The sequence below is a fragment of the Pyrgilauda ruficollis genome, unplaced genomic scaffold (genome assembly GCF_017590135.1).
Source record: "Pyrgilauda ruficollis isolate IOZ18807 unplaced genomic scaffold, ASM1759013v1 scaffold28, whole genome shotgun sequence".
Classification (NCBI taxonomy): domain Eukaryota; kingdom Metazoa; phylum Chordata; class Aves; order Passeriformes; family Passeridae; genus Pyrgilauda; species Pyrgilauda ruficollis.
In genome coordinates this window covers 6731377-6751205 of record NW_024524155.1, presented here as the reverse complement: position 1 = coordinate 6751205, position 19829 = coordinate 6731377, and the positions used below count along the sequence as shown (strand labels likewise).

Genomic DNA, 19829 nt, shown 5'->3' with positions numbered 1-19829 from the left:
AATCCTTTCCCCTTATTATTTAAGGAAGGCTGGCCTACAGTCATGGCTCTAACAAGGAGCTCAACAGAGAAGTTTTTGGTTTTATGTTGTAGATAACTCAGCTGTAAACTGGTTGAGCCTGATTTATGCAAGTGCTACTACACATCTAATATCAAGCCACTTTCTGAATCTGCTTGTGCATCAGAATTCATTAATTAAATGTTGCTCTTTACTTTTCCTCCTATTTTATGTTTACATTCCCTCTTTTTTACGTCAGGAAAAATAGTGTAATATTTTAAATAAAAATAGTTTGTTTCTGATAATGTGCTTTTTACAGGGAGTTGTAGAGTGTGACTGAGGCTCATGTCTGCTGTGTAAGTACAGAGGAAGAAGAGCGTGTGGAGGTCAAAGAGCAGTTTGTTTTCCTTACCTAACAAATCTTTTCACTTCTGACAGGGACTAGAAAACAAGGCTCTGTTAATACTGGTGGGTTTACCCAAGTCCCCCTTTCATTTAATATAGATCACCAAAGACTATGCTGGGATTTCAAATAGTAATAAAAAGATTTTGTATTCAGCAAGAGAAACTCTGTGTCATTTACTCCCCTAGTAAGCTTTTAAATATTGTACTTTTTTGTTATTTCTCTTAGTCTGTTAGGAAAGAGGAATCAGAAACCATAACACTGCTTCTGTTGTCAGGAATGACATGTTGACTAATTTCTTACCTTAGCAAGGGCATTCTAATTTCCACTTGTAATTCATTTGTCTGAATCGTCCAATAAAGTATTTGCTAATCTGACAAAATTTGAGTTTTCTCCAATTTCCTAAAATCAATTACTTAAAAACATGTTTGGCTAAATTTTAGTGCTCATGAAAAGGGAAGGCAGATAGCACCAAGCAAATAATCACACACAAGTTCCCTGGCACTGTTCTGCCAAAGCAGTTCAGTCCCACACCTGTCCTGGAACTATTCAAAGAGCTAATCTATGCAGTAGTTATTCCCGTGTGGGCAACTATCCATGAGAGGCTTGACTGAGACCAGCCAAATTCATCTGCCTTGTGTTTTATTACTCACAGGAAGCTTGATCTGAAAGAATGAAGGGCTAACATGTTAACTCATACGGTGCCATTTTTCCAACTGAGATTTTTTTTTCCTGTTTTGCAGTTACAATAACTGAGTTCCAGTCAGATTCTTTACTGGACTTTTTGCAAGATAATAAGTAAGCAAATAACTAGAATTACATGTTGTTCCAAATATTATTGCTACCACAACACTCATGAAGAAGGCTGACACAGTAAAAAAAATTGCACACCCTCCCTAACAAAGCAAGGACAAATATCTTTAGTACAGCCTTCACCATGAATTATCTCCTTCCTTCATGTAAAGGGCTCAGACTTGGTGCTGATGCTGACTGTGGGCATTTGGTGTGCCTGGGGGAAGAGAAATGCCAACCCTCCCATGTGTACATGCACAGGGAGTTTCTGCAGCCATTGCTTGTTTAATCCTCAGTCTGTACCACTCCTTGCCCCCCGACAAGGGGACAGTGCTGAATTCTGCCTGGCGTTCAGCTGCAAAAGGCAAAACATACTGCAGAGTAGTACAGAGTTTAGCAGAGTTTGATCAATGTTTGACCTAGCCAGTGATTTAATCAACAGGACAGCATGAATGCACTGATGATGCAAAGAAAACATCACAATTCTGAATGTTACAGTGCACAGTGAGCATTTCCTTCATCAGGTTTCTTATAAACAACAGTAATAAAGACCCACTTTGGTGTCATTTACTTCCTTGGCACTGTCCCCATTGCTCCCCTAATTCAATCTTTTTTACTCTAATCTCTTTCAAATGGGATGTTTAACAATAAAAGTTGCCAGGATCTATATTATATACTTTAAATAACATATAATAGTAATTATTCCCCTTTGATTTATCCATGTAAACACACTTTTTGTGAATAAACCCATTCCTGAGAGGAAAACTTAAGACTAGCTCTCCATTAATTGCTTTATCCATCCCATCTTTACTCTGTATCTGTTTTTTTTTTCTTATGGTTAAAATGCATAGTTTCTAAAGACACAAAAATGAGAACATAGAATAATATTAATAGGGAATAGGGTAAAGAACAACAGACTCACAAAACCAGCAAGGGTTCTGTTCTAGAGGTAACACATTCTGAGAGAACATTAACTGTGTGACAATTCAAATGTGCTATGCCCACCACAGAAACAATTAGGGGAATGCAACAGATTCTTTTGTCCCATCTTAGCTTGTCCTAGAAGGTGCACTGTCCTACTCCTCCCTCTCATGGCAGTAATTTTCTTCTCAGATAAATAACAGCTTAGGTGGTTAAAACTGTGATAACTAGGACATTCTGATTTTCTGTTGCACATAAACTTGTTTATCTCTGGACTTCATTTGGTCTGGACAATTTTGATTACTCACTTCTATCCTGTTTTTCAGTTAATTTCTAGTTACTTTCCCTTTTCAGCTTGTATCTTCCCTTGGCACAATGCTTCAATACTTGACTTTCAAAAATGATATGAGAAGTATTTAAATGAAAATAAAAGCTTCCGTGAGCATTACTATCAGTTTTGATAGTATCTTTAGGATACTTGTCCTCAATGCACCTGACATGACAGACGTAAGAGGATGAACTCCAGCTTAAAAGAAAGATCCTTCTTATCTGAAGAGCTAACTAAAAATTCTGGTTCAGCCTATGCTGCTGCATGTATTTAAAAAATAGAGGTAGTGAAAGAGACAAATAGGAGGGTAGTATGCTGCTACCAGAATACAAACACATGTCAATAAAAGTACCCCAGAGTGTGGGAAGACAAATTTCATAGCAAGGCTCCAGGTATTTTTTTTTTTTTATTTCCCATTGTATTAAACAGGAGATAATCTTTTAGCATTGCAGTGAAAGAGTTAAAAAGAATGTCTTTCGACAAGCATTGGCTATCAATCAACACAAGACAATATACAGCGCTATATTTAAACACCCCTTCCCAAGACTGCCAAGTATTTTTTCACAAGACTTAAGCAGCCTGTGAACTGACACTGATGTTATCTGAAATTTAAAAGTGTTTATTCTCCTAGAGCTCAAAAAGGATCATCTTTCTGCAGCTGGTTGGCTATGCTAGAGGATGCCTTCTCTGGGTCAGCACATGCATAACCAGACAATCATTCAGCAGCTTGTAAAATATGATTGCATATGAGATATTGATGGCCTAAGGGAAGTTCTGAATATCAGAGGTTCATAATTAGAATATCTACGCATTTGATTCAATAGAGTTTCCATCAATGTCACAGAGATGAGTGGTTATGAATTTCAGAGTCATCTCTGCTCGTATGGACTGATTTATGTACTTTCAGTTTTGGACAAATGAAGGGTGAAGAGTTAAAACTCTTCTACCTAGAGACCTCCTTATACTTTGAAGGGCTCTGAAATTTATAATTGCCTCTCCTGGTGCTCAGGATCAAGCTCCACAGTTGGTAACTCATGACCTATTTATGATCATGCAATCCATCCACTTTCAGTCATTCTGTCCTCTTATCTGTAAATTCACAGTCACACCATGTAGGATGTGTGGATCTGCTGATAAGACATTTTTGCAGGAAAGAGAATCTGGGCAGATCAACAGTTCTGTTGCCAGAGCTGCTGGCAGCAACTCTAACATCTCATTTATTCCAGATTTATAAAGATCCACTGTGCCGATCTGAGAATAGAGCTGAGTGTTTGAATTCTGAGATAATAGACAAACCTGTATGTGGTACAAAATATAAAGTTAAATAGATACTGATAAGATTATCCAGTGTGGAACAGAAAACAACCATCTTCTTAGTATTGAGATCTCCACAGCTCTTGAATTGTGGGTTTGTGGGCTCGGGTGTCCTTTGGTTTTGGGTTTGTTTTAGTGGGTTTTGGTTGTTTATTTGGTCTTTACTTAGTTTTCAATGACAGCATTTTACTGGAATTATACATAACTAAAAACTAAGGTTCTAGGTTGTCAAACAAGAAGGGATACAGAACCCTGTATCCAGAATTTAAAATTAAATAAGATTTCAACATTTTTCTTCAGGCTGTATTGAATGGAGTCGTACTTGTGAAAATGGTTGTGTATTAACTGTTGATGGAAAGCACTACAGTAGAAAACCAAACAAACTAGAAAAACTCATGTAACAGTTTCCATTTCAAAGTTCTTCAGTATCACTGTTTGCCCCACTACCTAGTTAAACAACAAAAAAGGAAGATGTTAACTGAGCTCTAGAAGTAAAGAGATTTTGTTAAATGATCTTTTGCTACTCTAATTATCTTGAAAATCTTTTTAGTTGTTTATCTTTTCTCTGTATGTGTCCCCACATACATGTATTTACATTTTTATCATTTTAAATACATAATACTACATGAATTTAAAAAAAATTAAAAAGAGATTTTTATGGGGCTCAACATGGATGAAGGAACTAGAGTAACATTACTGTCAGATGCTTTGCCACAGATGCTTAGGCATCTCTGGGCAATTATAAGGGACTTGGCTCTGTCTGTGGCATTCAAAGTGCACATTCGTAAAAGAATGAGAGGTGTCCATTATGCTTCTTCCTTTCCTAAGCATTTTCAAAGCTGTAGTGGTAGGCGCTTCTCTCCATGAGTAAAGACTGCAATTCTGCTGCATCACTGATAAATAATACAGTTTTGAAATTAGTTTTGTTGAACAGTGAAAGTAATTTCTCAAAAAAAAAAAAAAAGACCTACTGGCAAAATGCATTTTACAATTTACTGTTGAACTGTTCAAGAAGCAGCTTTTCACTGAGCAGCATGGCACAGGGCCAGAATGAGCTATTTCAAAAATCACTGTTAGGCATATACTGATTTGATACACAGGATGACAATGACTGTCTGTATGTGATCATGCTCTGTTAAATTTCAACAGTCCCTCACTGTACACTCATCTTCAACATGAGGAAATTTGTTCTTAGACAACTAAATTTGTTTTAAAGGAGGACAAATTTATCAGGCTGGATAACAGCATATTTTATTTGCTTAGTTTACTTATTTTGATTTGGAAATAAATTTTCAATGGGCAGTTCAAAGAATAAAATTATGAAGTATTGAAAAAGTTTAACTTAAGAAAGAAAATTTTATGAGCATATTAGAGAGAGAAGTGTGAGCTGTTGGTTAGTCTTTTCTGTCTTTTCTGCCTCCACTTTCTCTTCTCCAATTAATAATGTGGGGGCTTACAGTAATGGATCTGTACAACATGATGCAATATGCACATAGAACAACAATATATTTAATTGGAGTCCTACAATCATCAGATCTAAGATAACACCAATTCAGGTATCAAAATTATTTGGGTTTTGTTTTGTTTTGTTTGGAGGTTTGTTTTTTTTTTTAATATAACAAATGATGAAACTTAAGAGCACGTTATCAACCAATATGGCTCAAGAAATAATGTGTAGTCTTGGAGCATTTGTGAATAACTCCAAAGCTAAGTGGTTAAAGATAAGAATAAGGTTAACCTACATGAACCAATGAGATGGCCTGTGAAACCAGCCTAACAAGACTCTTAAATAGGGTACATTTAGTTGGATGCAAATCTCTCAGTGACACAAGAAGCACCACCTAGGAAAAACCTCCTAGATCACAAATGAAATTACAAGGTATGGCTAACACATACTCCTTCATTTAGAGACACCTGACATGGTTTCAGTTAGCATTTAAGGCATGAAACAGGCTCACTAGAACTCCCTCACTTACCAAAACCATAATTCATTAAATGATATGCACACACGATGTCTCATCTGCAGATAGTTTTTACAGAAGTATACCTATGTATGCTGTGCCTGTGACAAACACAAGTACTGCATCAATCCTAATAAAGACACAATTCTAGTAACTTAAATTACTTTTACCTGCATGGCTTGTTTTCCTACACATATGTGATGAAACTCCTACTGAAAGCTATAAACATTAGTATAATCAGAGACATGCTGTTGGGGTTGTATCATCTTCAATTACAGCTAAATGACATCACTTTGGGGTATTTAAATCATTACTCACATGAGTATTACCTAATAATGAGAAGAGTGTTTGTGAAATTAACTTGCCAGTGAAGGAGAGAAAGATTGAGTCTGGAATCAAGTACAATAATTTAAAATGCAGCTCTTCACCTGTGCAGTTGTATTCCACAAGCACAGGTAATTTTGCGACAGACTCTTTCCATTGATCTCAGGAGCAATACCTCTTGGGAACACCTCAGCTTTTTTATCCAGTATATAAATTTCCAGCACACTGGAGGAAAAATATATCTTTTTTCTTATTGTTTAATTTGATTTGCATCTCACCAACAAAATTAATTTTTAATTAATATTAATTATATATGCTTTGAAAGGTCTGAGTTTGACCTCTATGACTAGACAGTCACAGTCACCTATATATGTAACCCATACAAAAACTGTATACATATGCATGTACATATATATAACCCATATTTCTTTTTCAAAACTGCATATTAATTCTCATGTGCTGTCAGTATGTTATTGACATAATTTTTTTTTTTTTTTGGCAGTAGTTTCCAACGACATTGTAAAGGTCATCTCTTTCTCTAAAGGAAGAACATACAGGACATCTTAAGAGAGAGAACTATTTGTACTCTGAACCTACAGGTCTGCAGCTGATGGCCCTATGACTCCAGTTTGACCATGTTTTGATCCTCTGCAACCTGTGTGAAGATTGAAGACAGTACATGAGCATCACCAAAGCCCCCAGCACTCCTCGAACATGCTGCTGGAGCACTTTCCCACACTGACAACCCTTTTAAAGATGATGTTTCTTGGCTAGATCTTATGGAACAGCTTGGCCAGGTAGGAGCTGCTAGTGCAGCTATGTTGTGCAGCATTGGAAGCACTGTCAGAAAAAGCTCTACCCTTTAGTTTAACTTGACCTGTTGGTTTTCTGAAGGAATGACAAAAGCTGCCAGAAAGAACTGAGAGTAGCACTGCAACACACCGATTTCTGTTTTTGGGAGGTGCTGAGGAGGCTTTTCATTCAGATCTCTCACCTTCCCTACTCTCAAGAGGTCATGTAGTATTTCCATATAGTTTACAGTATTTACTACAAGAGAAGTGTGTAGCATCAGCCTGCCCTGTACATGACAATGTATGCCTAATAAATCAGACATGGAATTTCAAAATCTTTTGCTTGTAATGCTCCCACAAGATCTCAGTCATTAAAAATATCTTGAAAATTTTGCCTGAATTTTTGTAGTTGCTTTAGATTAATTTATTCATCGAGAAGGAACTTGCTTGATAGCTATATGATATTTTGAAGATTATTAGATTGCCAATGACAACTTGGACACAATAAAGAACTTTGGCCCCAGGTGAGAGGTGACTTGCTTCCAACAGGCCCTGGTCAGTAGATTACTGTGATGGTCTGCAGTGTGTTTTTGCAAATCCTGATCCAGGCAGAGAGATATCTTGAGCCACAGAATTCAGTATTTACTTTCTTTTATAATTTATTTTTTAATATATCATAGTGAAAATGTTTGGATGAAGTGACAGAAGTTCTGCTCTTTGGCCAAAGTAAAGCCATCACTTTGCAGGACCAAATCTGGCAATGATCTGATCCTGTATATCATAAGAGGGTTTTTTTCTGAAAGGACTTAAGCAGTTTCAAGGACAGTACCTTTGAACGATAAACTATGTTCTATGCTATATGCCTTCTTAAATATATCCTTGCGTTACACTAGGCTAGAAAAGGTTTATGAAAAAAAAAAAACCAAACCAAATAAAGCAGTCATAGCTTGAAGTAAAATATACAGAAGACTGTTTCTAGGTAGAGTGAAACACAAGACTTCTTTTAAAAAGGGAAACTTTACAGACCTTGTTCTGCATCATTAAGTTTTCAGGAATGCTGAATAGAGCATGATGGATTTAAGTTGCTGCTTGTATTTAATTTTGATACAGTTCAAGGGGCCACATCAGAAGAAGGAATCAAAGACAGAAAAAAACCAAACAAACAACCTGTTAACTGGAAAAACCATCAATTAAAAAAAAAGAAAATGTATAAGAAGGTCCCAACACCTTTTGCCAGTGGCTAAAAATATCAGATTAAATTGTAGTATTCCTGAGGCATATTATTTCATGTGATTAGAATATAATTTGTTAAACAGAGCAGAGCTTTTATTTCAAACACTTCTTTCCTGAGTATCATCGATGCATTAAGGTTTCGGTGTGCTTAAAATAAATGAATAAAACATACCATCATTTTAATGATGATCTTTTTGTGGTTGTTTTTCTTTAAAATAAGCCAATTACTTGAAATGTGTGGGTTACACATAGCTGTAGGGAAACTGAGGCTCATATCTTCAGTGTATGTCAAATTAGTCTTCTTTTAAAAAAATAACAAGCGTATATTATTCTTTTCTAGTTTTTCTAATAAGAGAAAAAACAATATTTGTTTAGAAAATAGAAAAGAAAAAAATAGAAAAAAAACCCAATTTTTATACCTCTGGGGCAAGTTTCAACTCTTTTGGTTTCTTGAGGAAATAAATAAAAAGCTTTGCAGAAAGACTCCTAAAAAATTGCCCAAGAGGGAGGGAAGGAAACACCTTAAAACATCACATTACCAAGCACTGAGGTAATCAACTACAATCTGAGAAATGTCAAACAGTGGTATTCATCTACTCAATGATTTTGCTGGTCAAGTTTTTAACTGCCATTTGCAATCACTAAGTAAAATATGGAATATAGTGTGGATATAAACAAGAGGCAAATTAGTATTGGGAAGCTGGGTTTAATAATTCCCTAAAAGAGTCCATCTGTTCTATAAAGACCACTTTTTCCATGATCTCTGACATGTATTCCTAATATAGACAGCACTGAGGTTTTTTTTCCTTACATTTTTAAACACCCTGCTACCATAAACTCTACTCATAGTATATCTGATCTGAGTGTTTCTCTCAAGTTTCAATTATGTAAGCTCTGAGGGGCAATACAATTTCATACAGGTTCAGCCTGCTTTAGAGTAAGTATTATAACATCAGACAAATATAAATGCAATTCCTTTAGTACTAATGTTCAACAGCACTGGTTACTTCTTGTTTTTCTGATTTTTGCAAATATTTATCATATTATCACAGGAATACCTGAAACAGATTGAAAATGCTTTCATGTTTGGAACTGGAGCTTGGTTTTGTTTTCCTGCTTGAAACAATTGAAAAGCACATTGTTTGCAATGAATAGAAGATTGATAACCTAAAAAACTAAGTGATTTGCAGGTATAAAAGAACTAAAATGATTTCTAGTCTGTGCTTCCTATCCACTATGGAGAAGGGAAAAATACACCATTGACTACACCCTTCTCACAGATAGAGGTCAGTAATGGACTGGATTTGAATCTGCCTAGTGAAAGCCTGAAAGTTACATGAAAGTATCCTAGACAAAAATGAACTAATTTTGAGATTAAAGAGGTAACACAAATGACTAAGAAATAAAGCTCTCACCTTCCTGGAAACAGTATTATCTTAAGTGTGCCTTCTTTCTAGTCCTTTAAATAGAAACTTCAGTACAGGAAAAGCCTGATAGTTGTACTTGTTTTAACTGCTTTTTGTTTTCTTCACTTGGTAAAACTATGACTCTCCTCCTTTGCTGCGGGAAGGGTAGGGAAGTCAGCCCTAATGACATCCCACGTTTTAGATACTGCTATTTTAAGCAGTTGAATGCAAGCACATTCTTGATTCTTGAAGGAAAGCACAGCCTATGTAATGCAGATTCCAACTGGAAGGGTGTAGGGTTGCGCAAAGGAGATATGTCTACATCCTAAATCAAGCTATCCAGCAGGCCAGGATATAAATGTAACTTGTTACAGTGGCTCAAATTAGATCCAGACTTCCCCAAGCCAAACACAGATAACATCACCTTATACAAAATATAGGGTGTACGTGTGTGTGAGGAGCAGGTCTTAAGAACGCTGGGTGCATTCCAGCTCCACTTCTTGCTAAAGCCTTGGACTTTGGAAAACACTGATGACTGTTCTAGTCACAGGTAGTTTTATAGACACTATATTTGCACAGGGCTCTGACTTGTTTTACCTACAGTACTCCAGGCCTGAACTCTCTCAACTGCCTCGCTGCCATATCAGCACAGAGAACAACCACTGAAACAGCTTCTTGAAGTCTCTCCTCACATAATTTTCAGAAACAAGATCAACACTAACATTCTGACATCACTTTTGCCACATAGAAATAATGACTTTAAAATCCCCTGTTATGTCTTTTTTTTATTATGCAATGTTTAGATCTTTTTCATTATGCAAAGTTTATGTCTCAGTGATAACATTGCATATATTGACTATTTCAAAGAAGAAAGGAAAGAAAGGTGAATAGAGATATAGGTACAGTACCTTTTAAGAGTTTTGAAAAAAATGCCAGGATAAACTTTTCTCCTTCCAAAAATACATATAGCAAAAATCAATTCATTGACTTCGTCTTAAACTACAAATATGTAAAGGTCTTTCTTTGGAGAAAGACCATGCCAGTGAATGAAGCAAGGAATTCAGTCCATGGAAATTTGTGGGGGTTTTTGTATGGTTAGTTGGGTTTATTAAACCCAAGAACTGATCAATCTAAACCTCTAAACTGGTTTAATTTCCCTGCAAGCAGAGTAAAGTTAGTTACAGTAAATAAACCTCTCTTTAACATACACCTTGACTTTCAGAGAGAGAGGTGGGGGGAGAGGGAGAGGGAAGGAATGAGAGAGGGAGAGGGAGGTAGAGAGGGAGAGGTCTGACTTGTTTTTAGTATCTTTTCCTTCTCCTCGTGTAAGGAACCTCTCCCTTTCTATTTGGCTGAATGCTGCATTGCAAAAGGCAATATCTGAAGAAATACAATCAGTACCTTCCACACACAGTGCAGGAATTTACACGGATTTGTGCCTTGGATTTATTAGATTATTGTAAGCCCTAAAACAGATTTCCTCCATTAAAATTAATTAAAAGCTCCTGTTGACTGCTTTCCACTCTGAAAAGAAGGTGGAGAATCTTATTCTGTTAACTTTAAAGATTGTTTATTTATCTTTTATGGGGTTTTATATCATATTCAAGAGAGGTCTTTTCAGCTGCTTGACTTCCTTTTGCCATCTGCTATTTTTTGTTCACACACCATCCCCACGCACCCAGCCCCCCGTAGTATTTATTCTTATTTTGTCAGATCCCCGTCTAACTCGTCAGGTCTCTGAGCGGCTCCTTTGTATTCCGAATCTCGGTCCGATTCTCTTAACCTCTCCCCCACCCACTCACCGCCAGCCCCGCTCCGGAGGCTGCTGATGGGGATCTGATGGATCCTCCTGCCGGGCGCAGCTCTCCACTCTCCCCGTAGATTCCTAACACTCGGCAGCGCCGATCTAAGCCGAGTTCGTCTCCCAAGCAAGGCTCACCTCTAAAGGTCCCGTTTGCCCGAACCACCTCCCAGAGAGAGCGGCTGGCGGTGCTCACAGGGGCGCTCTGCCGGTGCCCCTGCCGCAGGGGTAGTCCTCGGCTCTCCCCTCCCCACGGGGGGAGGGGGTAGGCTCGGCACCCTCCCTGCTCGGCGGTGAAACGCGACCGGGGACCCGGGACCTCGCTGCAGCTGCCAGCTCCGAGTCCCGCTCCTGAGCCACACGCTGGCGCAGAACAGCTCGGGGACCCTGCTAGCACTTGCCGCCGGCCATTCATAAATCCTACTCGTGTGTGCCCGGCGCCGCGGACATGGGGCTCTAACGTGGCGAAGGCGGTGTTTCTGACACAGCCTGATCCAGGCTCCTCAACTTTGCCATCTGGGAGCAGGCAAAGGGCACCGCGGCTTTAGATCGCCCGGGGCTAGAATTACCAGAAAGGAAAAGAGTAAGAAATGAAATCCCAACTGTACCTGGCGGTGTCTGGGAATCCCTCGCCGGCACCGATCGTAATCCCCCTCCGCGCCTCTGGCCCCCCACACCAAAACTTTGCCGCCGCCGCTCCTCGGTGGTGGCCGCCGCCGCCCTCCGCCCGGCGCCGCTCCCGGCCGGCCCCGCGGGCCCGTTCCCCGCCGGCCGCCGCCGCTCCGAGCGACCCCCGCGCCTCCCGCGCCTTCCTCCGCCCTTACGAGGCGGCGGCATCGTCCTACCCCCTGCTCCGCCACCTCCTCCTCCGGCGCGCAGCCCGCGGCTCTGGCATTCCCAACGCACTTTCTCTCCTCGATTCGCTCTCTCTTTCCCCCGCCGTTCCTCCTTCTCCGGTAAAAAAATAAACGAGAGGGGACCGCGGCTACGCTTGGTCTTGGGGTTTCTTTCTTTCTGGATTATTTTGGTTGTTTTTTTTTTTTTTTTTTTTTTTTTTTTTTTTTTTTTTTCTGGTCTCTTTCTATTCTCTGGAAATGATGAAAAGATCACATGAGGAGCAGGCACGGCGACCCAGGACCCTCGTAAGTCGGAGTAGACATCGGACACATGTACGTAAGTATATATGTGAGCGTGTGTCTGGCTCTCTCCAAGTCCTGCGCCTGTCTCCAGCCGGGATTGCAGGATGATCTTAGCAGTAGTGATGCCTCACATCTCACTATTCCCTGCTAATGTAAGTCGTGCCTTTTTTTCCTCCCTGCCTGACACCCCAGGGAGATGTTTACAGTAATGAATTCAGTTGATAGCCATCTCTCTCTCTCTCCTGGAGTCCCTCCCACATTTCTACTTTAAAGAATGCTTGGAAGGCAGGGCTGCAACCTAAAGCTTTCCAAGAGGCAAAGTCAGGCTAGATTTTCTCTTTTTCTTCTTTCCTTATTTCCCTCCCCGTCCCCCCAGTTCCCCCCGGCTGCTTTTAACCCCTAGGTTGCTGAGGACAATTTAGCGAGCTTCCTCTGTTTGGACTCCCCCTCTCCGCCGCTTTCAGCAATGGGAAGCAAGCGGGCGGCGCTGCCGGGGGATGTGCGGGCTGCGGAGACCCCGCTCCGCGCTCTGCCTCACCACCGAGCCCTCCGGGCCGGCGCTGCGGGAGAGGAAGGTGCGCGTATCGCCGTCCTTCGCGGCGGGACTGCCCCGCAACGCCGCTCCGGGGACTCTCGGAGTGTATCGGAGCGTATCGCAAAGGGAAGCCGGGAAGTGAGCTGAAAAACTCCCCGAGCGGCGGTTCTGGGAGATGCCCTCGCTAGCAATAATTACAGCCGCGCTCTCCACCAACATGGCGATATTTCATGTGCAGCCGCCAGCAAGCCCGCCTCCCCCACCCCCTCCTTTTCCTCTCCTTCCTCCCTTGCTAACTTTTAGATACACAGCACCAGTATTCAACAAATATAACACAGAATAAAAGAATCTCCAGCCCTCAGGGAAGAGACGGACCTCCTCTAGTATTCTGTCTGATTTTCATCATCAGCCATAAAGACTTAAAAACCTCTGGAGAAACCGCCTTTTGCCCTAAAGCGGTAACAACACCCACTCCACCCCACCCCTCTATTTCTCCTGTACACATTCAGTGCGTGTACATATGAGTGTGTGTGTGTGTGTGTGTGTGTGTGTGTGTGTGTGTGTGTGTGTGCATGCCGGGCTGTCTGCGCTTGTTTTGGAGTAACCCTTCCCCCGCCGTCCAGCTCTCTAGTAGCCTACTGCCTTGTCCTGGAAAGTCCACTTAAAGACAAGGCTATTTAACACCGAGAAGCACTTGAGCGATAGGATACAGCCGTCAAGGTAGGACGTGGGTTGTGCGAAGAGAATTTGCCTCAAACTCCTACATTAAAAGAAAACGCACAACACAGCTTTTGCTGCGAGTTACTTTAAGAAACCGGCTGAGGAGGGATGGAGGAGAAGGAGCTGATCAATGCCATGTGTCGAGGAAACAGAAAAGCGAACCGAAATGCCTCGGGTTTGGCTTCCCCCTCACCCTTGGCTGCTCAGTGGCTTCTATTTGCTCGGCCGTACCTCATAAGCTGAATCACTCGCTATTAGCTGCGCGCCTCCTTCGCCCTTCGCTTGGGGGGGCTAAACCACTCACGACTTCAAAGGCTCAATAAAGCCGTACCGAGGAGCCCCGGCGAGGGTCAGCCCGACCGCCGTGTGCTCGGCGCAGCTCCTGCCCCCGCACTCGCCCTGCCCTGCACCTCCTGCCCTCCAAGGGGGCTTCCGAGAGTCCCCGCGTATGGACAGCCCGGAGCGGAGCCGCGCCGCGCCGCGCCGCCTGCTCGCTCGCTCGGAGAAGGACTTGTGCCCTCACCTACGCGGAGTGATGGGGGTGGGGAGCGAGCACGGACTGGGGAGCGCAGGTAGCCACATTTCTCGGGGGTCTCAGCAAGAGGAAGGGAGTTAAGGACGAGACCCCGCTTCCCTCCCTGCTTTACGCCCCCAGGATGGAGGGGAGGCAGCCCGGGGCCCTCCGCGGGTGCAGCCGGCCGGGGAGAAGAGGGTGTGACACCGGTCAGTCCCGCGGTCAGGACCTGCATCCCCGCCTCGGAGCAGGGGCTGCTCTGTGGTCGAAACTGCTCGCAGATGCTAGTTGGTGCCGAGGGATGAAAGGATCAAGAGCCCTGTAGAGTACAAAGCCTAATGTGCTAGGTTTTTGGTTTTGTTTTTCCTATTGGGATGTGTTTTTTGTTTTTTTTTTTTTTTTTTTTTTTTTTTTTTTTTTTTTTTACTTTTTAAGATCTTTCTTTCTTTCTTAGCCTCTGCATACTTTTCAGAGTTCTTATTAGAGCATGATTTATATCTCCTTCATGAAGCTGATGAACAACCAGTGCATTTTTTGGCGAAAAACCCCTCTCTTTTTCATGTGTAATCCACCTGTCCCTCTGTTTTCCACGTCCCTGATACTAGCAACCTGTCGTCAGCACAGGAGGCAGACCTGGCCATTGTCGATCACAGGTATTTCTGCCCTCTGTGCCCCTAATGAGGGAGGAAAGTGGGAATGTTAAAAACTTGCGCAAGGCTTCAGGCAGTTGCCCTGCTCCGCAGTTTCAGAGGGATTAGGTGGAATTATTCCTGTTCCTCTCCCTGTCCCTGGACCCTCAACCAGCCTGTACTTCAAATCAGTGAATGATGACTCAGGACACGTTTTGGTGAAATCAAGATTGTGTCAATCCAGAAAGTGACTTAATCAGGCGTTACCTGCTCCTGCAGAACTGGGTTCCTTCTCAGTAGGTCACCCAAAGCCCACCGGGTCCGGCAGGTTGAAAGGGGAGAAAGTGACAGCGCAGCTGGGCTCCAGCATGGTACTGTTTTAAGGATCACCACCGAGGTCTCTGTTTTCCATAGCTGCCAATGGTCACCAACATCCAAGGTTGCTCTCAAGGAAAGGAGGAAAGAAATTATCTTCCCAAACTGCTCTCCAGCCGGTCGTTTGACCCTGACACCCACCGATGACACTGAAGAACACCCCGTGGAAGCGGCTAAACGCCTCGCAATTTCCTGTCTTCTCTTCCCCCAGGCGGCCCCGGCGCACGGCCGCCGAGCGATCTTATCGCCGTGCGATCATTATTCACCGGTGACAATCAGAGATGCAGCGCTCCTAAGTGAGGGTGACAGATTTCAAACGCGGGGCTGCAGCGTATCCCTCAAACTTATTCTTCAAACGTATTCTTCCTCAAACTTTGCCTAGCAAGAAAGTCAGCGGCTTAACCCTTTGCAGCTCTTTCTCTCGCCCGGGGACCGAGACCCCAGCACCTGGGAATGTTGGCTGGGGGGAATGCAGGGCAACACGGCTACTTGGCTGGGGATTCTTTTTTACCTGCCATCTTATATTCTTGGTTATTTTCACTTGAAACAGATGAGAACCGCCAACTCTGGGGAGGAGATGGAGAGCTTTTCTGTGATTAGGGGCCGGAAAAATCCTCTTGGCAAAGCAGATCGCCGGCGACTCACCTGTGGTCCCTCTCTGTCACCGTGTCTGAAAAGTCATCTGCACGGCACGAGTTCCTCTCATACGCACATATACAGAGCTTCTGCACCTTCCCCAGCGTGGTGTGGTTAAAAGTACAATTCCAAAAGTGCCATTTCACTCAGATCTCCAGAATCAGCTCTTTTACAGATTATTAACTACAACAGAGAAAGGAGCAAGTGAGAAAGAAACATATTTTCAGGAAAGAAAGAAAGGAAAAAAAGCCTTTTTCACACATGCACTTTGTACTCAAAGGAAATATTTGCCACCACCAAACTCCAGCATGTCAGAGCATGTTTCCTCCTAAGCACAAGAAACCTTAAAACTGACAGAAAAGCATGTGCAATTCAAAGATGAAATGAAGTGCTTGAAAGCTTTCCAAAATGTGTGCCACCAGCCCAGAGCTGGATCAAGGCAACAGGGAAACAAGATTAACAAACTCTATTGGTTGCCTAGTATTCATTTATATATATTTTCAGTACATTATGATATTTCTGTCACCCTTCTCTGAAAAAAAAAAAAAAAGGAAAAAAGAAAAAAAAAGGAGGGGGAGACACACGACCTCTGACTGCAGCTGGTGTTCCGGGAGGTCCTTCCAGAGCCCCTGTGGTCATGCTGTAGGAAGGATGGAGAAGCAAGTAGATGTGTATGAATGGGAATTTCAGTGCTTTCTTCATTAAATGTGTAAGATAAGGCTGGACAAGGGAGGAGATGAATCCTACGGTAAGCAAAAGGACAGGAAAAAAAAATATTCTCCTCCCATCCACATTTCTAATTTCCCACTTTTAAGCACAGCAGGCAAGTGAACCTCATCTGAAGAACAACCCCCAGCCACACTCAACCCCCCCCCCCCCCACCCCCCCCCCCCCCCCCCAAAACTCCCCCAAACTGACCCTTTAGACATCACATCTATCCTTGTCCGGTTTGTAACAGCAGGTGACGCGAGTGGGGCCGTGAGCAGCCCTGGCCGAGGGAGGTTTCTCGGGCCGGAGCAGGAGCGCTGCCGCAGGTGCGCAGCGGGAGCTCCGCGGGCGCGGAGCCGCCTGCACGTCCCGCGGCGCGGCCAAGGTGGCAGCAGAGCACAGCGGTAGGATGGACACTTCCCCCTCTTCGCTCCCTCCAGCTCGCTCTGTTTAAACTGCTGCACACCCCTTCCCCCTCTTCCCTCTCTCCACTTGGTAATCTTGGTAATAGTCTGATTACTTGGACTTTAAACAATTTTTCTCCTCACCATCACCAGACTATAAATGTGTCAAGGATGTATTTATTTATTTATTTGCTAGCAAACTGCTTTGCATGGTTGAAAAGCTGTAAACTAAAAGGAGAATATAGAAATATATTCTCTTTAAATTATCTGTGATCATACAAGAGGGCTAGCCTGGAGTGATGGTCCACTGATCCATAATACAACTTCACTTATTTTGTAGAAAATGTAAGATGGGATTTTATAACATTAAGAAATGTTATTAAAATGAAAGTGTCTTCTTACATATTTTTTTTTTCTTCCAGCTGTATTGTTAGATTGATTTCTGCAGCTTACAAGAAAGAGGGTAAAAGGAAATGGAAATAATTTTGTAACTGAGAGGTTAGTCTAAATCATACTGAATAATCTCAATTTTGTCTGTAATGTAAAATTTTACTTCAGGCCTTAAATTCATGCAGCTGACAGAAGTGAAAAAAATCACTAAATATATTCTTCATCAAATTTTGGAAAATCAGCTTATTAAAAAAGGTTTTGAGGAAGGAAAGGGAAAGGAAAGGCAATGGGGAAGGAAAGAGAAAGGAAAGGGATGGAAAAAGAAGGAAAGGGGCAGAAAGGCAGGGGAAGGGGAAGGAGAAGGAGAAGTGAACCAGGCAGACATAGTTATAGAATATTGATATTAATTACGATAGATTTTATGCTGCACAAATGCAGATCAATCCAACCAACATTTAGTTGAATTTGATAAAATTAAGGTAACTAAAGTGGCTAAATTATGACATAAGAATACAGCAGTCATTAAACATTGTTATGCATTGTTTCTTTGTGGTTTTATTTGGGTTTTTTTCCATGCATAGGCGATGCAAGGGAAAATAGAATAATGACAAAAACTGAAATCAACACCTATATGAAAAAAATAATTGATTTATGATTGACCTAACTAGCTACCATAGTGAGTGGAAGGCATAAGTAAAACCGCCTGAATAACATACAAATAGCCAACATAAGATTTTTCTTTCACATTTTCTAAGTGTAATCATTAAGGTCATTTTCATTGTCATAGCCAGCTTTTAAAATAAAGGAATACCTTCCATCTCTGGTTCTGTCACTGCACCTTTATGTTTCTGGAAAAAATAATCCAACCTTTCTATCAGACAAGCTCTTGCTTCACTATATAAAGCTGAAATACCTCAGTGAAAGTCACACAGCATTCATTAAGTTGCCCCTTCTGCATTCAGTGCTCTTCTTTTATCCTAAGCGGAGAAGGCTAGAAGGCAGACTATCAATCTACTGTAGAGAAAATATCTTTTTCTGATTGCAAGGCTATCCTCCCAGTCTCCCATGGAAGTTCAGGAACTCACTCATTCTAATTTCCTACTGATTAAAAAAATCACATTTATTTGTCCTCAAGTTTGGCAAGCTCAAATCATTTCACTTTTGTCTCTGTCAAGTCAATATCTGTAAATTTTGTATTTTCTAGAGGATGATTATAATTATGACAGAGTGCCTCTAAATGATCAAAGAGGAGTGTCCTGGGGTGGCTTTATGATGCTTGTATCCCCATTCGTCTGTTCTGTTTAGGCTGGATATTAAGTTCTGCACCTTTAAGACTGGTTCCAAGAGCAAAGAGGGGAGAAGAAGCACAGAGTTTGTTTTCAGAAAGTGAACTTCCAGAATACTTTGCTTGTTAAATAAACTGGTTTTTTCCACTTTTCACCAAGGAAATCTTTTCCTGAATCACTAGGGGGAAGGGCTGCTTGAATCTGCCTTCTTGAGGGACCTCTTTGAAGTTTCCTCCCAGATTTGCCCTAAATCAGGACAAGGAGCCAGTTTTCTTTCAGCCCAATAAACATGGATGAACATTAGAATTATGAGAACATATAAAAGTTGGACAGGAGAACATTATTTTTAAAAGATTAGCCTGATCAAAATGTCTCAATATTATTTAAAGAGAGAACATAAAAAAATGCTACAGTTTATAATATAGACCCCAAGGCTCATGGCATAGCTTTGGCTTTATATTTGCTTGATTTCCATTTGTCACTTTACACATGGTTAGCAAACTTTGATCTACAGTATTTCAAAACATTTCAAGCTCTATCTGACAACTGTTAACTCTATTTCAATTCCAGTATCAGCTAATTATGTGTAATAGGATACAGTGGAGAATGCAAATTTTCTATTGAAATGTATTGATTTTTGCCTTTTCTGGATTAGTCCCTATATTCTGATAAACTGGTAGTATCATTTGGTAAAGCCTTTTCTAATATTTTTATTTATTTTAGAGCACATTGTTGTAAAAAGGATAGGTGAAAAGGAAAATTGGTTTCAATTACCTAAAGAAAAAGCTATAAAAATGTTACCCTGATCATCAGGGTCAAGAAGCAGAGGCTACATGATTTCACCTCCAAACTCAGAAATAAATGAGCAATAATCTTGGCATGCTGGTGCACAAGAGGTCCCCTTTCCAGGGACTATTACTAGAGGGCAGAAAAACATGTCACCATGGTACAGACCGATTACCTGAAAGGAAGAAAAAAAACCAAAAAAAACAAACCACCAACTAGGCAGATGGTATTTGTTTTGAATCCTGATAAATTGACAGTAAGCTTTCAGGTCTTCAAGAGGATCTTGAGGCAGTGAAAATATCTTGTGAAACCATTTGTCTTGCTCTTTAGCAGTGCAAAGCACCCACATCACAGATTTGTGGACTGAGGGGGATAGGAAGGTTGTCACAGCAGTCAAAAACTTCAACTCTTTTAAAACACAGGGCACCAGATTAAT

At 41.5% G+C, this 19829-nt stretch overlaps 1 protein-coding gene across 7 annotated transcripts in view; it reads right to left on the bottom strand.

The window, feature by feature from the left end:
- The window catches only part of FLRT2 (fibronectin leucine rich transmembrane protein 2), a 57971-nt gene extending 43966 nt beyond the window's left edge, over nucleotides 1–14005 (bottom strand). For 2 of the 7 annotated variants that reach the window (XM_041471963.1, XM_041471958.1), the window contains exons 1-2: nucleotides 12117–12758; nucleotides 11273–11830 (exon numbers count right to left, since the gene is read on the bottom strand). The gene's annotated coding sequence lies outside the window, so the exon portion shown is untranslated. Of the gene's footprint in view, nucleotides 1–11272; nucleotides 11858–11879; nucleotides 12759–13896 lie in introns of those variants that run through there. The other 5 variants (XM_041471961.1, XM_041471965.1, XM_041471959.1 and 2 more) reach the window with 5 other exon arrangements.
- Between the last annotated feature and the right edge of the window lie 5824 nt (nucleotides 14006–19829).